General features: G+C 30.8%; 1 non-coding gene across 1 annotated transcript; it reads right to left on the bottom strand.

Annotated features, from left to right (window-relative positions):
• Nucleotides 1-15,734: 15,734 nt before the first annotated feature.
• On the bottom strand, nucleotides 15,735-15,806 carry Trnas-cga. Its single transcript has one exon. It is a non-coding gene; the product is annotated as a tRNA-Ser (tRNA).
• Nucleotides 15,807-16,248: the final 442 nt, after the last annotated feature.

The following is a 16,248-nucleotide window of genomic DNA, read 5'->3' as shown; positions in this document are numbered from 1 at the left end:
CTAGCAAAGAAGCAAAACAAGGAAAAAGCAAAGAGAAGTCGTCAGCTATCAACTTCTCTCTTACACATTCGTTTATGTTGCTCTCCTTAGCTGTGCTACCAATACTACCAAAAATCATACCATTTAGTATGTTTCTTATGAATTGTACCCAACCTACTGAATTGTGGTTAGGGTACAGCATGACTCTAGTAGCTAGAATCCTATTTCTGAATACCTGGACTACATCATCACTATTTTACTTAGACCTTGCAGTATCGAAATACAATCCTTAACTGAGTATGCTTAACCATTTAAGCATTAGATTAGTATTTTCCTCTTCTTTAAAATTCCTCGTATAATTAGAGTTATCAGAATCGTGTTTCTACAAGATTCTGATCAAAATTTGCTTGAAATCTTAAAGTAGGACAACTACAATGACGATTTTTGTCAGTATATCCGCTTATACACAAACTTACCAAAATATCCAAATTTAGTTTAATTTAAAATGTTTTCATAATTATCTTTGGCTTCAACATTCACTCAAGAGAACCAGAAGATCAATTAGTACACACAACAATTCAGCTGTCTACTGATGTCATTTTACAAAATCTGAGTAGATCTGATATAAATGTTCTGCCACAGTATACACTTTTGTACATTAACAACAAATATTCAATGTTTTATTTACATAATAAAACCATATTTTGCAACTATTGCTTTTGAAACCAATTGGTTAAAATTTATTTTGATAAAATAAAAATTTTGTTTTGGTGAAAATTTAATATCTACCAAAATAAATCTCACCACTAATTGATTGATTCGAAACAAGACAAAGATGAACTCACAATTACATTTAAATCGTAAATGTGTTAATTTTTAAAAATCTAAATTTTTATATACACATAAAACAAAAGTATTGTAATGCAGAGTTATTACACCAGTTAAAAAATTTACAAAATTATTGTAAAGAAAAAGGATATTCTAATTATTCTGATGTATGAAATCACTGCAAAGAAGAAGGCTATACAAATGTAAGTAGACTAGCTCTCATTGAATTTATTGAAAAATGTAGTAAGATTAAGGTGAGTCATAAAACTAAAAAAGAGTTTTGTGAAATTTATAATGCAAAATACCCAAAACAATATCACAAAAGTAATAAATAACAGTTCATCATCTTAAAGAATACAGTAATGGTAATGCTGACGATAATGAAAACAGATTGCCAAATAAGTCTTTAACAGAACTTAATGAGCTCTTTAAACTGAGAAATTTCAAAAGATTTTCTACCCAAAGTAAACAAAAATTAATCAAACCTACTGGAAACTCTGAGGGTAATGTTAATAATATCGATAATGAACTGGAAATGAAAGATTAAATGAATTTCCAACAATTTGTAAAATGAGTAATTTAAAGAAGTATTCTGGAATTAACAAACAACAGTTAATCAATCATATTGAAAAAATAATAATTATGAAGAGACTGATAATTATTTTCAAGGGCTTATACTGTACAAATACCAAGAAATTAAACATAAAAACAATCAGAAAAGCTTTCAGGATTTACCACTCTAGATGATAATGAATTCTTTAAAATATCTACATGAGTTTACAGAAAAACTACACTTTCAAGATGTAGAATAGTAACATATAAGATCTATAATAATTGTAATATAGTAGATACAAAATTTAAATAAGAAGTAATCGCCAAAGATAAGAATATTTTGATACATAGTGGACATATTGAAGTTAATTTTAAGTTTTGTTGAAGTTTTAAGAGCCAGAAGAAATACAAGAATTTAATTTTAAGACAGGCACTTAAGTTTTATTATGAACAGCAGATTTAGAAGATTATTATCGAAGATCAACAATTAAACTATTGACAGAAATAGAAGAAATGCGAAGAGAAATATTTATATTTACATTATATAAACAACTTAGAATTATGTGTTAATAAACACAAGTTGAGTTTAGTGTATCTTAAATCGATCTACCAAAAGAAATTAAAAATAAAATAGCTTTACTTAACATAAAAATACGGATCAAACTGTTTTCTGTAACTAGTAAAATCGGCTTTATATTCAGTAGGTCCTGATGTAGAAACAATTCGGGAATATAAAAGATACTCCAAAATTTGAAAACAAGTCAAATATTTCGATGAATGTTTATCTTTATGATAACAAATGTATTGTATATCCTCTTTTCTGTACGTAAAATAAACCAACATATATGCTAATCTTCTTTTAAGAAGAGATGAAAATAATTCTCATCAAAGGTTAGATAAACGATTAATCTACTTTCATTTGATTGCAATCAACTACATATAGATAAGAAATTCATCCTTGTGATGAATATTCAATATTATTTCACTTACAAGAAAAATTAGAAAGATATAAAAACAACTGAAAAGAACATTAAGGAAAGAAAATAAACATACCTAAGATAAAAAATTAAATTTAAAAATTATAATAATTTATTATGTATTCCTTTACAATGAGGTGTGGAAAATTGTGAAATAAATCCTGAAAAGTATTTTATTAATAAATATGTAACAAATAGGGCTATTTATTTTAGTTATTACACAAAGTAATCTAATAGTGATTTAAACTGCCTGTACATATACTGGTAATAACATTTCACAAAAATTTGTTGAAATGTTGAAACGAGGACCTAGAGAAATTATAAACATATATGAACAAAACAGGTTTATTAATAATGAGTAGATTAGATAAAATAAATTTTAAAAATTTGGAAACTTTTATATTTTTGAAGAACAATTTACTGTTAATGAAAGAAAGTGAGTGACCAATGTCGTTTTATGTTGAAATATCGATGAAGTGCTCATGAAAATAGTAATAATAAATATAAAAATGTTTTTCTTCGAGTTTGAACTCATAATTTAGGAAATTGTGATGTTTCCTTGTTTAGTAAAATATTTTCAACAGATTACAAAGATATTAACTCTTTTTTTCCTAATAGTGAACAAATATATATTTTTCCTTTAGTAAAGTGCTTTAAGATGTATTAACTTCAAAAATTTTGAATACTTTTAAATATATGACATTAAGTGTCGGTAAATTATCTTCTAATCTTCAAAAAAGAACAATTTAGAGAAGCAGCAAAATATTTCAATTGTGAAAGGTTAGATTTAGTAATTAAACAAGGCAGTTATCCATACAAATATAAGAGTCTGAGGAAAAATTAAGGGAAAGAAAATTACTAATACAAAAATGTTTTTATTGAAGACATATCCAATAATTGTGCAAAATGAGAGTAGGAAAACTTCAGTATTAAAAATTTTAAACGATACAGAAAATTATATATATATATATATATATATATATATATATATATATATATTATATCTGATGTTTTAATATTAGTGGATCCTTTTGTAGATTTTGGAGATACTGGTATTACATAATATAAACTCGATCCACCTAGGTACTTTACTGTTCCAGATTTGCTAAAAATGAGTAAAAAAGAACTGAGTGTCAAACAAGAATAATAGAATTTTGCTTACTGAAAAACTAATTCAAGTGAGCTATTTCTCTAAGTATTAAAAGATGTGCAGCAGCTAATGCCAAATATCTGAAAAATATTGTTCCAGGAAAACATTCACTCTACCCAGCATATTTGGACGTGAGGCATGAGGCAATTATTTTTACTGTTGGGAAATGTCTCAGTTTTTAACTGTTTTTAAAATTTCATTTGGTTGAAACAATACTCGAAACAAGTGACAATTATAAACATGGCTTTCTAAGAAGTCTATTAGGAATACCCAAAAATACTATACAATTTACATGAACATACATCTTTAGACCAGAAAGAGATAATAGATTACTAACAACATCTAATGACAAAGAAAAATATGTTTTACATAATAGAATACTTAAACAAGATCTAAACCTTAGTTTAAAATCATAAAAATCTATACAATTTTAGGTTTAAACAATGTGGCTGGTTAACAAATACATTGATTTTAACACAGAAATGAGAAATAAGGTGACTAATGATCGTGAAAAAGACTTCCATAAATTGATAATTGTTCTTTCGGTAAAATTGTGGAAAATAATAGAAATAGACAAAACATTATATAGTAACAGAGCCACAAAATGTACAAAATAAGTTTCAAACCCAAATTTAGAACACACAACTGTATTTTCAGAGAATTTAGAAGCAAAACAAATGAAAGAAACAACAACAAAATTTGTTACTCCTCTTAATGCAGAATGAGTACTTTAGTTACATCAAAAATAGGAATGTGTGGTTTTCACCATAACATTGTGAAACCAAAGTATGTTGAAAGTAGCGATATATGTTAGTTGTAAACTGATTCTTTCAATTAAGTCATAAGAACTGAAGCTTATTATGCCAGTATGAAACCTAGTATAAATGAATTAATGACACATTCTTACATAAGCGATAATATGTAATGAATTCCATGAGTAAAAAGAAAGTATTAAGAAAAAGAAAATATGTGAATAGTGGAAAAATATCCATATAGAATAGAAAATCTGTATCTGGCATAATGTCCTTGATAAAAGCAGGCCCCCAAGAGTGTGATCAGAGATGCTCCAGACATACCTCTTGTGTACAATACGCCCTGATCATACATGATGACTATCAGTTTCTCAAGTGACACATTCCGGTCATTGCTTTTTGTACTTTTTGAGCATTTGATTCTGTGTACTTCTTCATAAGATGTAGCATTGCTTTAACAAAAATAAGATGGAAGGCACTTATGACAGAACTGTCAACTCATTGGCAAGCATAACCGGTGGGACCTCCTCGCTACTGCAGATTATTCATGGCTGACCGAATTCCAGAAGATGAATAATTTTCAATCTCCCACACAGTTCCATCCCTTGCAATCATCTTCATAGGTTCTTCTAACTGTATCTGCTGTGGTGAAAGAAGTGGTGATTGATGCATATCATCATCTGAATCCTATTCCACTAATCACCTTCATCCTCACTTGTGTCAGGTACATAATCATCATCTTTATCAATGAAGTCAATTTCCAGTTCAACTTCGGAATTCTCTAAGAAATGTAACACTTCTTCATCAGAAACTCCACACTGATGATACATGTTTGAAAACGTGTTTCAAGGACAAAGACTGAGTGACACAAAGTAAGCTATGGTGGACTGGAATGTACCTTTGCAAGGTACAACAATGAGGAGCAACTGCTCTGCATTACTGCTCACTGTTGCCACTGTATTCTTGGATCCTTTACTTACATTCAGAAGAGAAATAACAATGGGGTCAAATTTACCCCTGCCACTATTCTAGGTGTAATGAATGATATGGTAAAGAACATTAAAATATTTGGTAAACACTAAAGCAACTTCAAAAAGAGGAGAAAATATTAGAAAAAGGCATTTAATTTCATTAACAAGGAAATAAATGGGGTATGACAATGAATGAAAAATTTATGACAAGGATAACTTTGACGCCTTCCCCCATTCTAGTGTTAAATATTTCAACAATGGTTGCTTTCAATCGAGTGTGAATAGTGATTAATACTGCATGTATTCTCAAGTTCTTGAAAATTTTATTATAGAATTCGTTAATGTATCTCTCTGTAACATATTTTTAATACTTTTGAATATATTTTAATTGCTTTACCTACGTTCTTATCTCTTTTATCTTTAACTGGAAAAATCCAATCAAATTTTGAAAACATATCAATAATGACTAGTAAATAATTATATTTCTTATCAATATTTGGAACTGTTTTTGAATTATCGGAACCAATTTCGAAGATCTGATTGCCATAAACTGACAATACCTAGAGAAATGAACGTCCTCCATTCGAAATTTCATATTGAATAACTAGGTCATTATCTACAAAAAATTTTGTCAACTTACACCTTTTACTTCTGTCAGTTAAAGAGAGACTTTCAATTCTTTGTCTTCCATTTTTAGTTGTTACTCTATCAAGTTTATTGCTTTCAATAAATTTTCTTAAATTTTAAAAGTATATGCAATAGTCATAAGGGGTGGAGTAATTCTCCATTATATAGATTCAAAATTAAATAATTATTTTTTCCATTCTATCATCATACCTTGAATGTAACAACAGTCCATTAAATAAAATTATTTTTATGTCTACTGACAGAGTTCAATTAAAAGTTATGTTTCAAGTAACTTATTTCTTTGCTGTCTACAAATAATGACAATCATTTATTTTGTTTAAGTTATAATTCCTATTATGATATTGAAATCATTTATGACAATTTTTACCTCCCTTTTCATGAGTAAAAAAGATTTTTTTAATCTTAAAATCGTATTCATATCATCAAATTTTAGTTCAGTTCACTTTCTGAAGTAAATCCATTAGTTTGTCCACCACCTAATTTATTACAAAGATTAGTTTGTTGGATTATGAACAGAGTTAAGTATGTCTTTTAGAACTAATCTAAAAATGATATTTCGGTCTAATTTTTGGTATAGAAATTAGTTGGTCCAGGTTTACAAAGTTGACTGACCTTTTCATTAAAGTGAGTTGAAGTTACAATATTACTGCAGTGTGTCAGAATACTGCAGTATTCAGGTTTAGTAACAAGACTGGAAAGCTTTCCAAATAAGTCGGTTTCAGGTTCCACTAACCACTTGTCTAAATATTTTTTTAGCAACAACATCAAAACCACTATCAGTATTTCTCACTTCTACTAATCTTCTACCCTTCAAGGAACTGCAAATCTTAGTGGCTTTAAAAAGCTTACCAAAATTTTCTTGAATTTTTGTAATCATATTTTCTATTTTTGTATCTTTTCTTACTAATACTTGATTCTAATAATTTTAATTGTGTACCAACATTTGAGTCTCTTTGTTCAGTAAGACGGGATTTAATGAATTTAATCATTTATGAACATTTTATTTTACTTGTTTATTACTACTTGACTCCAATTATTTTAATTGTTTATCAACATTTGATTCTACTCTCCAAATCACCGCTTACATCAGTAGTGGTCAGTGTTTATCCTTCATATCTAATTTTATTCTCAAATATGTATTTAAAATTTGATTACAGTTGTAGTCATTTGGTAATAGTTTTAACACAAATAAAAACAAATGATGGCAAATAAATTCATTAAAATTTAATATTCTTATAACATTATGATATAAGTCACTTAAATACAAATAATTTAATGATTGTATTGGTGTATTTCCGCCAAACAGATCAAGAATGAATTTAGTAGTTTCCGATTGATAATAAAAAATCCACTCTCTACCAAAATTGTTCGAAATATCTAAGTTAAATATCACACACTCATATTCTCTAGGATGAAAAGGAAATTAACCAAACAAAAATATACTGTGAAAGTGTTTAATTTTTAATCCCTTTACAAGATTAACCATAACAGAACTACTTAATGTGTTAAGGTAAATAGAACTATGTCTTTGAAGTATAATTCTTTTTCAGTCCTATTCGTTTCCATTTCTAAATTATGTCTTCTTCATTCTAATTCTTTATCAATTTTCTGTTTATTCTGAACAAATCAAAGCATAGGAAATAAACCACCTGTTAATAAACTGATATCTCTTAAAGTTGCTAATGAAATTGGTAAAAAATCCTCATTAATCTTTCTTTAATCTGGAACCATGCTTCTTTTTCATTACATATTTGACAGCTTTTTCATAACAGGAATAGCTAATGTTATAGTTATGTTTCCAACAGTTCTTTTTATCTCTCTTTCTTTTTTTAGAATCATTTAAAAATTATAAATATATTAATTGTTCGCCAACTTTACGTAATTTATCTGTTTCAGTTTTGCCACTTGGAAGCAAAGTATAATCAATGGTAAAGTTTTTTCCTTCAAATAGATTTAAAACATTCACACAGAATTTTATATCCCCTATCCGTTGTTATGAAATACAATAACCATTCCTAATTTTGTATACCATTCATTGTTTCTGTAACTTATGTTCAAGCTAATGTTTCACCAAATGAAGAATATTTAGAATATATTTTTTCTTTTCCAGTTAATTAAAGTTCCTTATCAGCTACATGAGATTTTTGCAAAACTTTATTGTCTCTATTAGCAACATTGTGTTTTTTTACAAGTTTTATCTAATGGATAAATTCCTTTATTACCTCTAGATATTCTTTTTTCTTATTTTATTCTAACGCCAAAATAATTATAACAAAAATGATGTATTTCAAAAGTAACTTATTAATTAAAAGTTTAACTAATCCTTTTTGATATTTTTCTGGTTCTCAAAATGTATGATGAAGATTACTGAAAAACCTTATAAATTTCTTTTGGATCACTAATAACGAAATAATTAATTTTTTTTAACATTTTTGTTATTCCAACTCTTTCACTATAATGTGTTTTATCTCCAGCTAAAACTTCTTCATGAATTATTACTAATGTTTGAATTAAGTGACTAACATTGTTCATCCAAACATGTTTATTTTGGTTTCCCTGTATAGTCTTCAATTAATCCTCCTCTAATATTTTGAGGTTCATTATCTTATGAATCAGCTGGATTTTTCTACAAGAAATCGAAAATATGTCAAAAATTACTTTTATCAAATAATTATATTTCCTTTAATTGATTTTATTTTATTTGGATTGTTATCATTGTATCCCACATTTTATTTCAATAAAATTGTTGTATAATTTATTAAATGATACTGATTACATTCTTTACTCCATTCTTCCAGAGAAATTTGTTTTCTTATTAACAGATTCTTCGAATCATTGGTTCTTTTATATTATATTCCATCAGTTATTAATTTATCTGAATCAAAATTTTATCGGTAAATTCCTAATCAACAGGTATTCAAAATTTTTATCCTCACTATGATTGATATATTTCAGCATTCTATCATGTAAATTTATTTTTTCATCTTCCATGTCATTACATTTTTGTCTTTAATCTCTTTTCTGTAATTCCTTAACAAATCTTGTATTACAGTCTTAAACATGGCTACTTCTCAGCATTTCTATAGTTGGTTCAACCAGGTATCACACTGCTAACTAGTTACAAATAGCCATCAGGTATATTGACACAGGTTTCAACACCTCTAGGTCTCAACACCTTGGAGGTGTGAAAACCTGTCACTGTACCAAACAGTTATATGCAACCAGTTGGCTGTGTGATCCTTATGTTGGAATCTTGTATTACAGATTCATTTAATGTATAGTCTCATTATGGTCATCCTATTGACTCATTAGTGGTATGTTATTAAATTATTTATAATTCATTTGTGTGGTAAAGACACACTTGTAATCCAACCTATATTTTTTCTTCAGTTTTTCCTTTAACACATTATCAGCTAATCCCTCAATTCCATGTTTAACTTGTTTAGTCTCTTCAATAATGTGTTCATTGTGTTCTTTATGTTTTTATATTGTGTTCTTCACTGTTTTTCCAAATTTTTAAATTCTTCCTGTAATTGTTCAATTTCTGTTATGTGTCATTCTGCATTTTTAGTAACCACTAAATCATACAACGATGTTGAACTTAGTCCTTTTGTATGATCATATTTCACTAACATTTGTTAAAGATGAAAAACAATAAATATTTGCATTTGCATTCTTGTTTAATGTTCAACATTCATTTTTCCAAAAATTTCTTAATCCTACCTCTGAACTTATGGTTATTAATTTTTCTTGTCATTTATATCACAGTGAAACCGAATTTAGCATTAGTCCATTTACTATAAATTTCTTTAGAATTATCAAATTAAACTCATCTCCCACAAATCTGTAATAAGTTTCTGAAGTCCTGTCAAAAAATATTTTAAAAATTGAGATTATCTCCACCTAAATATTTTGCAATTTTTTAATGTTTTAACTAAATAAAAGAATTATTTTTGTATGTCTTCCTCTAGTAAAATATTCTTTAAGGACTTTATGGATTTCAACAACTAAATCATCAAATAAAGAATTAGACTGACATTCACTAACAGAAAAATTTTATCGTTATTTTCAATAAAAGTTGCCATCTTCTCATTATATCTATGTTCAACTTTTTTACACCTTTTCATAATTTGTTAATTTTTCGGTTGATCTAATCTTCCAGCATAGATGTACAAATGATTACTTTTATTCCAGTTCAACAAACCAAGAGCTAAAATATAAGTAGTGATCATTAACATCCGTTTTCAACAAGCACATAGACCAGTGATAATACATTGAATAGAATACCCAGATGTTTACCATGTTTACTTTTTGGTTCCCAATCAGTCATTTATTTATGTAGTTTATTATTGGTCATAAATATGTGGATTATTTCAAATATGTGATAATTCATCTGTCCTCAAGGAAGACTAACATTTCCTATAAAAGATACTAGTAAAAAGCATTTGGTTTTTATACATCTTCTTTAGCTCTGAATACTATGTCGGAAAATAATAAATTATATAGCATCAGAGAAACAATAGACATTCCTGTCGATAAATGTAGTATGAAAATTTTCAAAACATATATTCATATGAAAAAAAGCCTGATATACAAATTATAGGAGATAAAATCTTAAATTGAGCTATAATTAAGAGTGACATTAAATATTTTATGGATAGGAAAGATGGCATTAAAAGTGTGTTACAATGTATTAACCAAATTATGGTTCCAATTAAAAAAAGTGGGCCAAAATGTTCATAAAATTATTCCATTCTTATTAGTAAGTATAAATTTTAATGTGGCTGACAGAATATATTTTAAACATACTAATAATTTTCTTGAGAAACTAATACTATTTGCTTCATTTAGATGAAATGCACTATTCATAGGACCAATAATTTTTGAACCACATAATACTATAAATGATCCAGTTTTGTATACTTGATAAGAATTAAAAATTACTATAACTGATGGTAATGATAATTTCATTGACTTTAAAGTTCAACTCTATCAGTTATTTTAAAATGTCACAATAAATTTTATTCCCTATAAATGAATAAGGTTGAAAGAAACGAATTTTACTAATTTCCTGTTAATTGGGAAATTAAAAGCAATTTAAAACCTCCTAACAAAGAAACTGGATTTAATATAAATATTAGAGACAGATGGGCACATCATAATAATCCACTATTTTAAATTAATAATAGTATTATTAGAAATGATGGTATAGATGAACCTATATGTTATGGAAAATCTAGTAAAAATTAATCTATGATTCTGTAAAATAGCTACTCTAAGATATTATTACAAAACCAAAGGAAACAATAGTCTGTGTAGGATACAATGTCCATTTGTTTCTTAGGTGAGTCTCATTTGGTTAACTTTAGAAGTAACTATGGAAAGTTGTATTCTTAGTAATAGAAATGTAAAAAGTAAGGAAAGTGAATTGTTTTATACACTAGAATTACTTTTTGGATTGTTTAATGATGTTAAAGAGGTAATTTGAGCAGGAGATTTAACTGTAATTTTTACTTGGATTTCAAGTTAAGGAGAATCTCTTCTTTGGTAGTTTCACAAAAATGTATCTTGTGCTGAAATAAACACACTTCCAAAAGGAGGTAATATTTTTGTAGAATCGATGGAAATTCGTGTTCTAGTGGTTAAATATGAAGCACAATATTCACTTCAACTAGAATGAGAAAAAAAATTCCATGGACCACAAACCATAGAAACTGCAGGACTAAGTGGAAAGATAAATTCAGAACTAGATATCGCTAATTATTACGATTCTGCAGAATCTGAAATACCTTACTTTATTTTTGTTGTTTTCCAAATGAACTGAAAAAACAACCAACTGATTGGTTCTCTCTTATTCCATCATGTTAAATTACATAATATCTGTCTAAGGAATGAAAGAAATGAATTTTGTCCTCAAGAATCATGGAATCTATATCCATCAAATAACTTTTTAAAAACGTATGATGCTTTTCGGTTATAAATATGATGTGAAGAATGAATGTTTTAACTAGACTAAAAATGATGAAGTATATACTATATTTAATGATATACATGTGTAATGCATATGTAATTATGGATGGTCAAAGGAATTTAACTTATGATTGAAAACACAGAGTATTGACTGGGAAATTTTAAGCCAAATAAATTTATATTGTTTTAACTGAATAAATTTATTCTGTTAAAATATAAAATTTTAATCAATTGTTTTCAAAAACAGTAGTCAAGAAAATATGTCTTTTATGTAGAAAAAACGTTGACTATTTGCTTTTTTGTGCAAAAGTGTTTACACCATCAGAAAATACATATTATATATACAACCCACTACATTATGTCTGGCTTTCAAAAATCACATGCTATATTTTCGTATTCTCTCGCTCACTAAGTGCAAACTACTAGTTCTACAGAATAGATGAGGAGGACGTTTTATTGAAAATTTAATGAAGGTAAGTTTTTCATTGAGATACTGCTTTGTTGCAGGCCACAGATTTCGAGTTATTGAAGGAAAATTGTATGAAAATGATCTTCAATGGCACCTCTACCCACCACACTCATCTGTAGCCCCTCAGCACTTCCAGTACATTGTTCATGGCAGTCCATCATACCACTGTATACAAAGTTACAACAACACAAACTATTCCTGATGTACGAAAATTTATCAGTCTCTGTTGATTGGACTATTACACCACCAGCATACTTGACTATTTTGCTAACATTATTAACTGAAATATACACTTCATGGTAATCACAGGAAAACTATTTTGTAAATGTTACCCTAAAACTAATTACTATGATAATCTGATCCAAACTTAAACCTTAGAACAACAGTAGTTTCGTATTGAGAAAGACAGTTGAATCCTGCGCTGTAACTGTTTATTTTATGGTTTTAACACATACCAAACCCTTATGTAAAATACACACAAACCTCAATTTTTACATTTTAATTACTTCAGTTAGCCAGTAGCGTAATGAAACTATCCAGTGAAGAACAGTTAAGGTGAAATGTGGAAAAAGAATTCGTGCAGTCGTAAATTTTTGTACAGTGGTAGGTGGGAGTGGCATGAACAACACACTAGGAGTCCTAAATGGGGGTGGCTGAGTGTTTGCACGGGCTTGCATCTGAAAGCCACTTTTCTAAGTTTCTCTTCAATAACTCGAAAACTACTCCTTCTAGCGAAACTTAATCCCAGCACAAATTTTTTTTACATTACATTAACTGAAAAAAGGTCCTGTCTATTGTTTCCATAGAACTAACATTTTTGTGTGTAGCGAGCGATGGAGTTAGAAAATCTTGTGCATGACATATGAAGACCAAGATTAACATTTCAGGTTTTTAAAAAAAATCTCAGGGCAGTTGAATCACCCTGATTGATATATTTAGTGACTACCACTCTTCAAAACTGTTTTCTTTATAGGTCAGTTAGATGAATTATTTCATGTCAAGAATATTATGTTTTACACATCCATATTATTATGTAACTTAGTGAACTATTTCCTTTATAGAATAATGAGTATTAATAAAAGAAAAATACAGGGAAGTGAGCATAACTAAATAGTAACCAACATCACACTATGAAGCAATATTAGAATACAAATATTAATTGAAAAACATGAAATATGCAAGTGCATCATGTTCGGTATTAGTCATTGTATTGTATTGTTTAGTAAGGAAGTCTTGGTTTGTTATATAATTGTATGTGAGAAAATATTTATGAAGTTTGGAAATGGGAGGTAGATACTGGCAAAAGTGATGCTGTGAGAGTAGGTCATTAGCCACACCTGCATTGTTCAGTCAATAGCAGCTTTGCTTGCAAAAGCCAAAGGTTTGGGTTTCAACTCCCAGATCAGGAAACAGGTTTAATCTGCCAGGAAATTTGTAAACATTTGTCTATGATAGACTGCTATTTAATACTACTACACAGCGTAAATCAGAAACTCCATTTCACCACACATGCTACTTCTACTACTGGCTTTCAGTAACAGCGTTTTGCTCTGCTGCTTTTATCAATGACCCAAGTTATAATGTAGTTATAATGTATAATGGTTCTTAATTGCTCTTTACAGACATAGGAAAGAGTATATTCACTTATACATTGATTTCTTTGGTAACATGCATACAAAATTCTGACAACTAGAATAGACTACTCATATTACCAATTAACTCAGATTTATTAAAGACAACTCAATAATGTGGAAAGAAATATTACCCAGCTTAATTTTCTCTTATAAATATTTAATGTAGGTTCCATCTACATTACTAGGTAACTACACCTACCACACATGATGTAGTTTGTCTACATCTACATCTACATTCATACTCTGCATGCCTCCCAACAGTGTGTGGCAGAGAGCTCTTTACGTGCCACTGTCATTACCTCCCTTTTCTGTTCCATCCGCGTATGGTTCGCAGGAAGAACGACTGTCTCAAAGCCTCCGTGCACGCTCGAGTCTCTCTAATTTTACATTCGTGATCTCCTCGGGAGGTATAAGTAAGGGGAAGCAATATATTCGATAATGAGATTTTCACTCTGCAGCGAAGTGTGCGCTGATATGAAACTTCTTGGCAGATTAAAACTGTGTGCCCGACCGAGACTCCAACTCGGGACCTTTGCTTTTCGCGGGTATGTGCTCTACTATCTGAGCTACCGAAGCACGTCTCACGCCCCGTATTCACAGCTTTACTTCTGCCAGTATCTCGTCTCCTACCTTCCAAACTTTACAGAAGCTCTCCTGCGAAACTTGCAGAACTAGCACTCCTGAAAGAAAGGATATTGCAGAGACATTGCTTAGCCACAGCCTGAGGGATGTTTCCAGAATGACATTTTCACTCTGCTGCAGAGTGAAAATCTCATTCTGGACACATCCCCCAGGCTGTGGCTAAGCAGCCAACCAGTTTCACCATTTCCGAGATAGTCTTTGCAAGCCGGCAGACCATAACAACCTGCCTCTGTCGAAGTCGCTTCTGTCACGTCGCCACAACGACGTCAGGCTGCATCCAACCTCACTGTGATAACCTGTAATTTTTCTGCCTCATCAGTTTGAATCTAACGCCTGGATAGCGATAACACTGGGAAATAGTTCAATAAATATGTCAATACCGTGAGGGGTGTTCAGTAAGTAATGCAACACATTTACTCTCGGTCAGTTTCCGCCAAAAACTGCGAAATTTGTTGTGGCACATCGTAGAATATTCCCACTTCAGACTAGTTTCATGAAGTTCGCGTAATAGCCTTCAAAATGGCATTTTTAATGGAAGTGTGGTCAAAGCAGAGAGCAGTCGCTGAGGGTTAATTTGGCATTTATTCATATGCGCATGCAATATGTCTACAGAGACATGACAGTGAACAAAAGCACGATGAGTTATTGGGCGAGGCATGTGTCACCATCACTACAAGATCGCATGTCCGATCTCCCGCGCATCGGCCAGCAGCACAGATATGACTGCTGCAATGCTCTAACATGTGGACAATCATTCGGGGTGACTGACGGATTACAATAAAACACCTCGCTACTCAACTCGACGTCTCTGTTGGTAGAGGTGACACACTCGACCACCAGCTGGGGTACTAAAAGTTGTGTGCCTGATGGGGCTTTTGTCAAACATCGTCACAGGGGATAAAACATGGGTTCATCACTTCGAACTGGAAACAAAGCAGGAACCCACATAGTGGCGCTACACCATCTTTACTCCAAATGAAACGTTCAACACCGCACTCTCAGCCGGTAAAGCCTGGGCGACGGTCTGTGGAACTTGAAAAGATTATTCGATGTCCTACCTCATTAGGCAACGATCAACTCGCTCAACTCTGAAGTGAATGAGATTTTCACTCTGCAGCGGAGTGTGCGTTGATATGAAACTTCCTCGCAGATTAAAACTGTGTGCTTGACCGAGACTCGAACTCGGGACCTTTGCCTTTCGCGGGCAAATGCTCTACCACTGAGCTATCCAAGCAGGACTCACGCCCCGTCCTCACAGCTTTACTTCCGCCAGTACCTCGCCTTCTACCTTCCAACTTTACAGAAGCTCTCCTGCGAACCTTGCAGAACTAGCACTCCTCAAAGAAGCGATATTTCGGAGACATGGCTTAGCCACAGCCTGGGGGATGTTTCCAGAATGAGATTTTCAATCTGCAGCGGAGTGTGCGTTGATATGAAACTTCCTCGCAGATTAATACTGTGTGCCGGACCGAGACTCGAACTGGGGACCTTTGCCTTTCGCAGGCAAGTGCTCTTGCCCGCGAAAGGCAAAGGTCCCGAGTTCGAGTCTCGGTCCGGTACACAGTTTTAATGTGCCAGGAACTTTCAACTCTGAAGTGTATTGCGCTAACCTCAGGAAATTGAAGTAACGACTTCAGTGTGTTCGTCGCCACAAAAATGTGAACGAGCTACTTCTT

Source organism: Schistocerca americana, chromosome 3 (genome assembly GCF_021461395.2).
Source record: "Schistocerca americana isolate TAMUIC-IGC-003095 chromosome 3, iqSchAmer2.1, whole genome shotgun sequence".
NCBI classification, from domain to species: Eukaryota; Metazoa; Arthropoda; class Insecta; order Orthoptera; family Acrididae; genus Schistocerca; species Schistocerca americana.
Note: the sequence above shows the minus strand (reverse complement) of the source record. Positions and strands in the feature narration are given on the sequence as shown.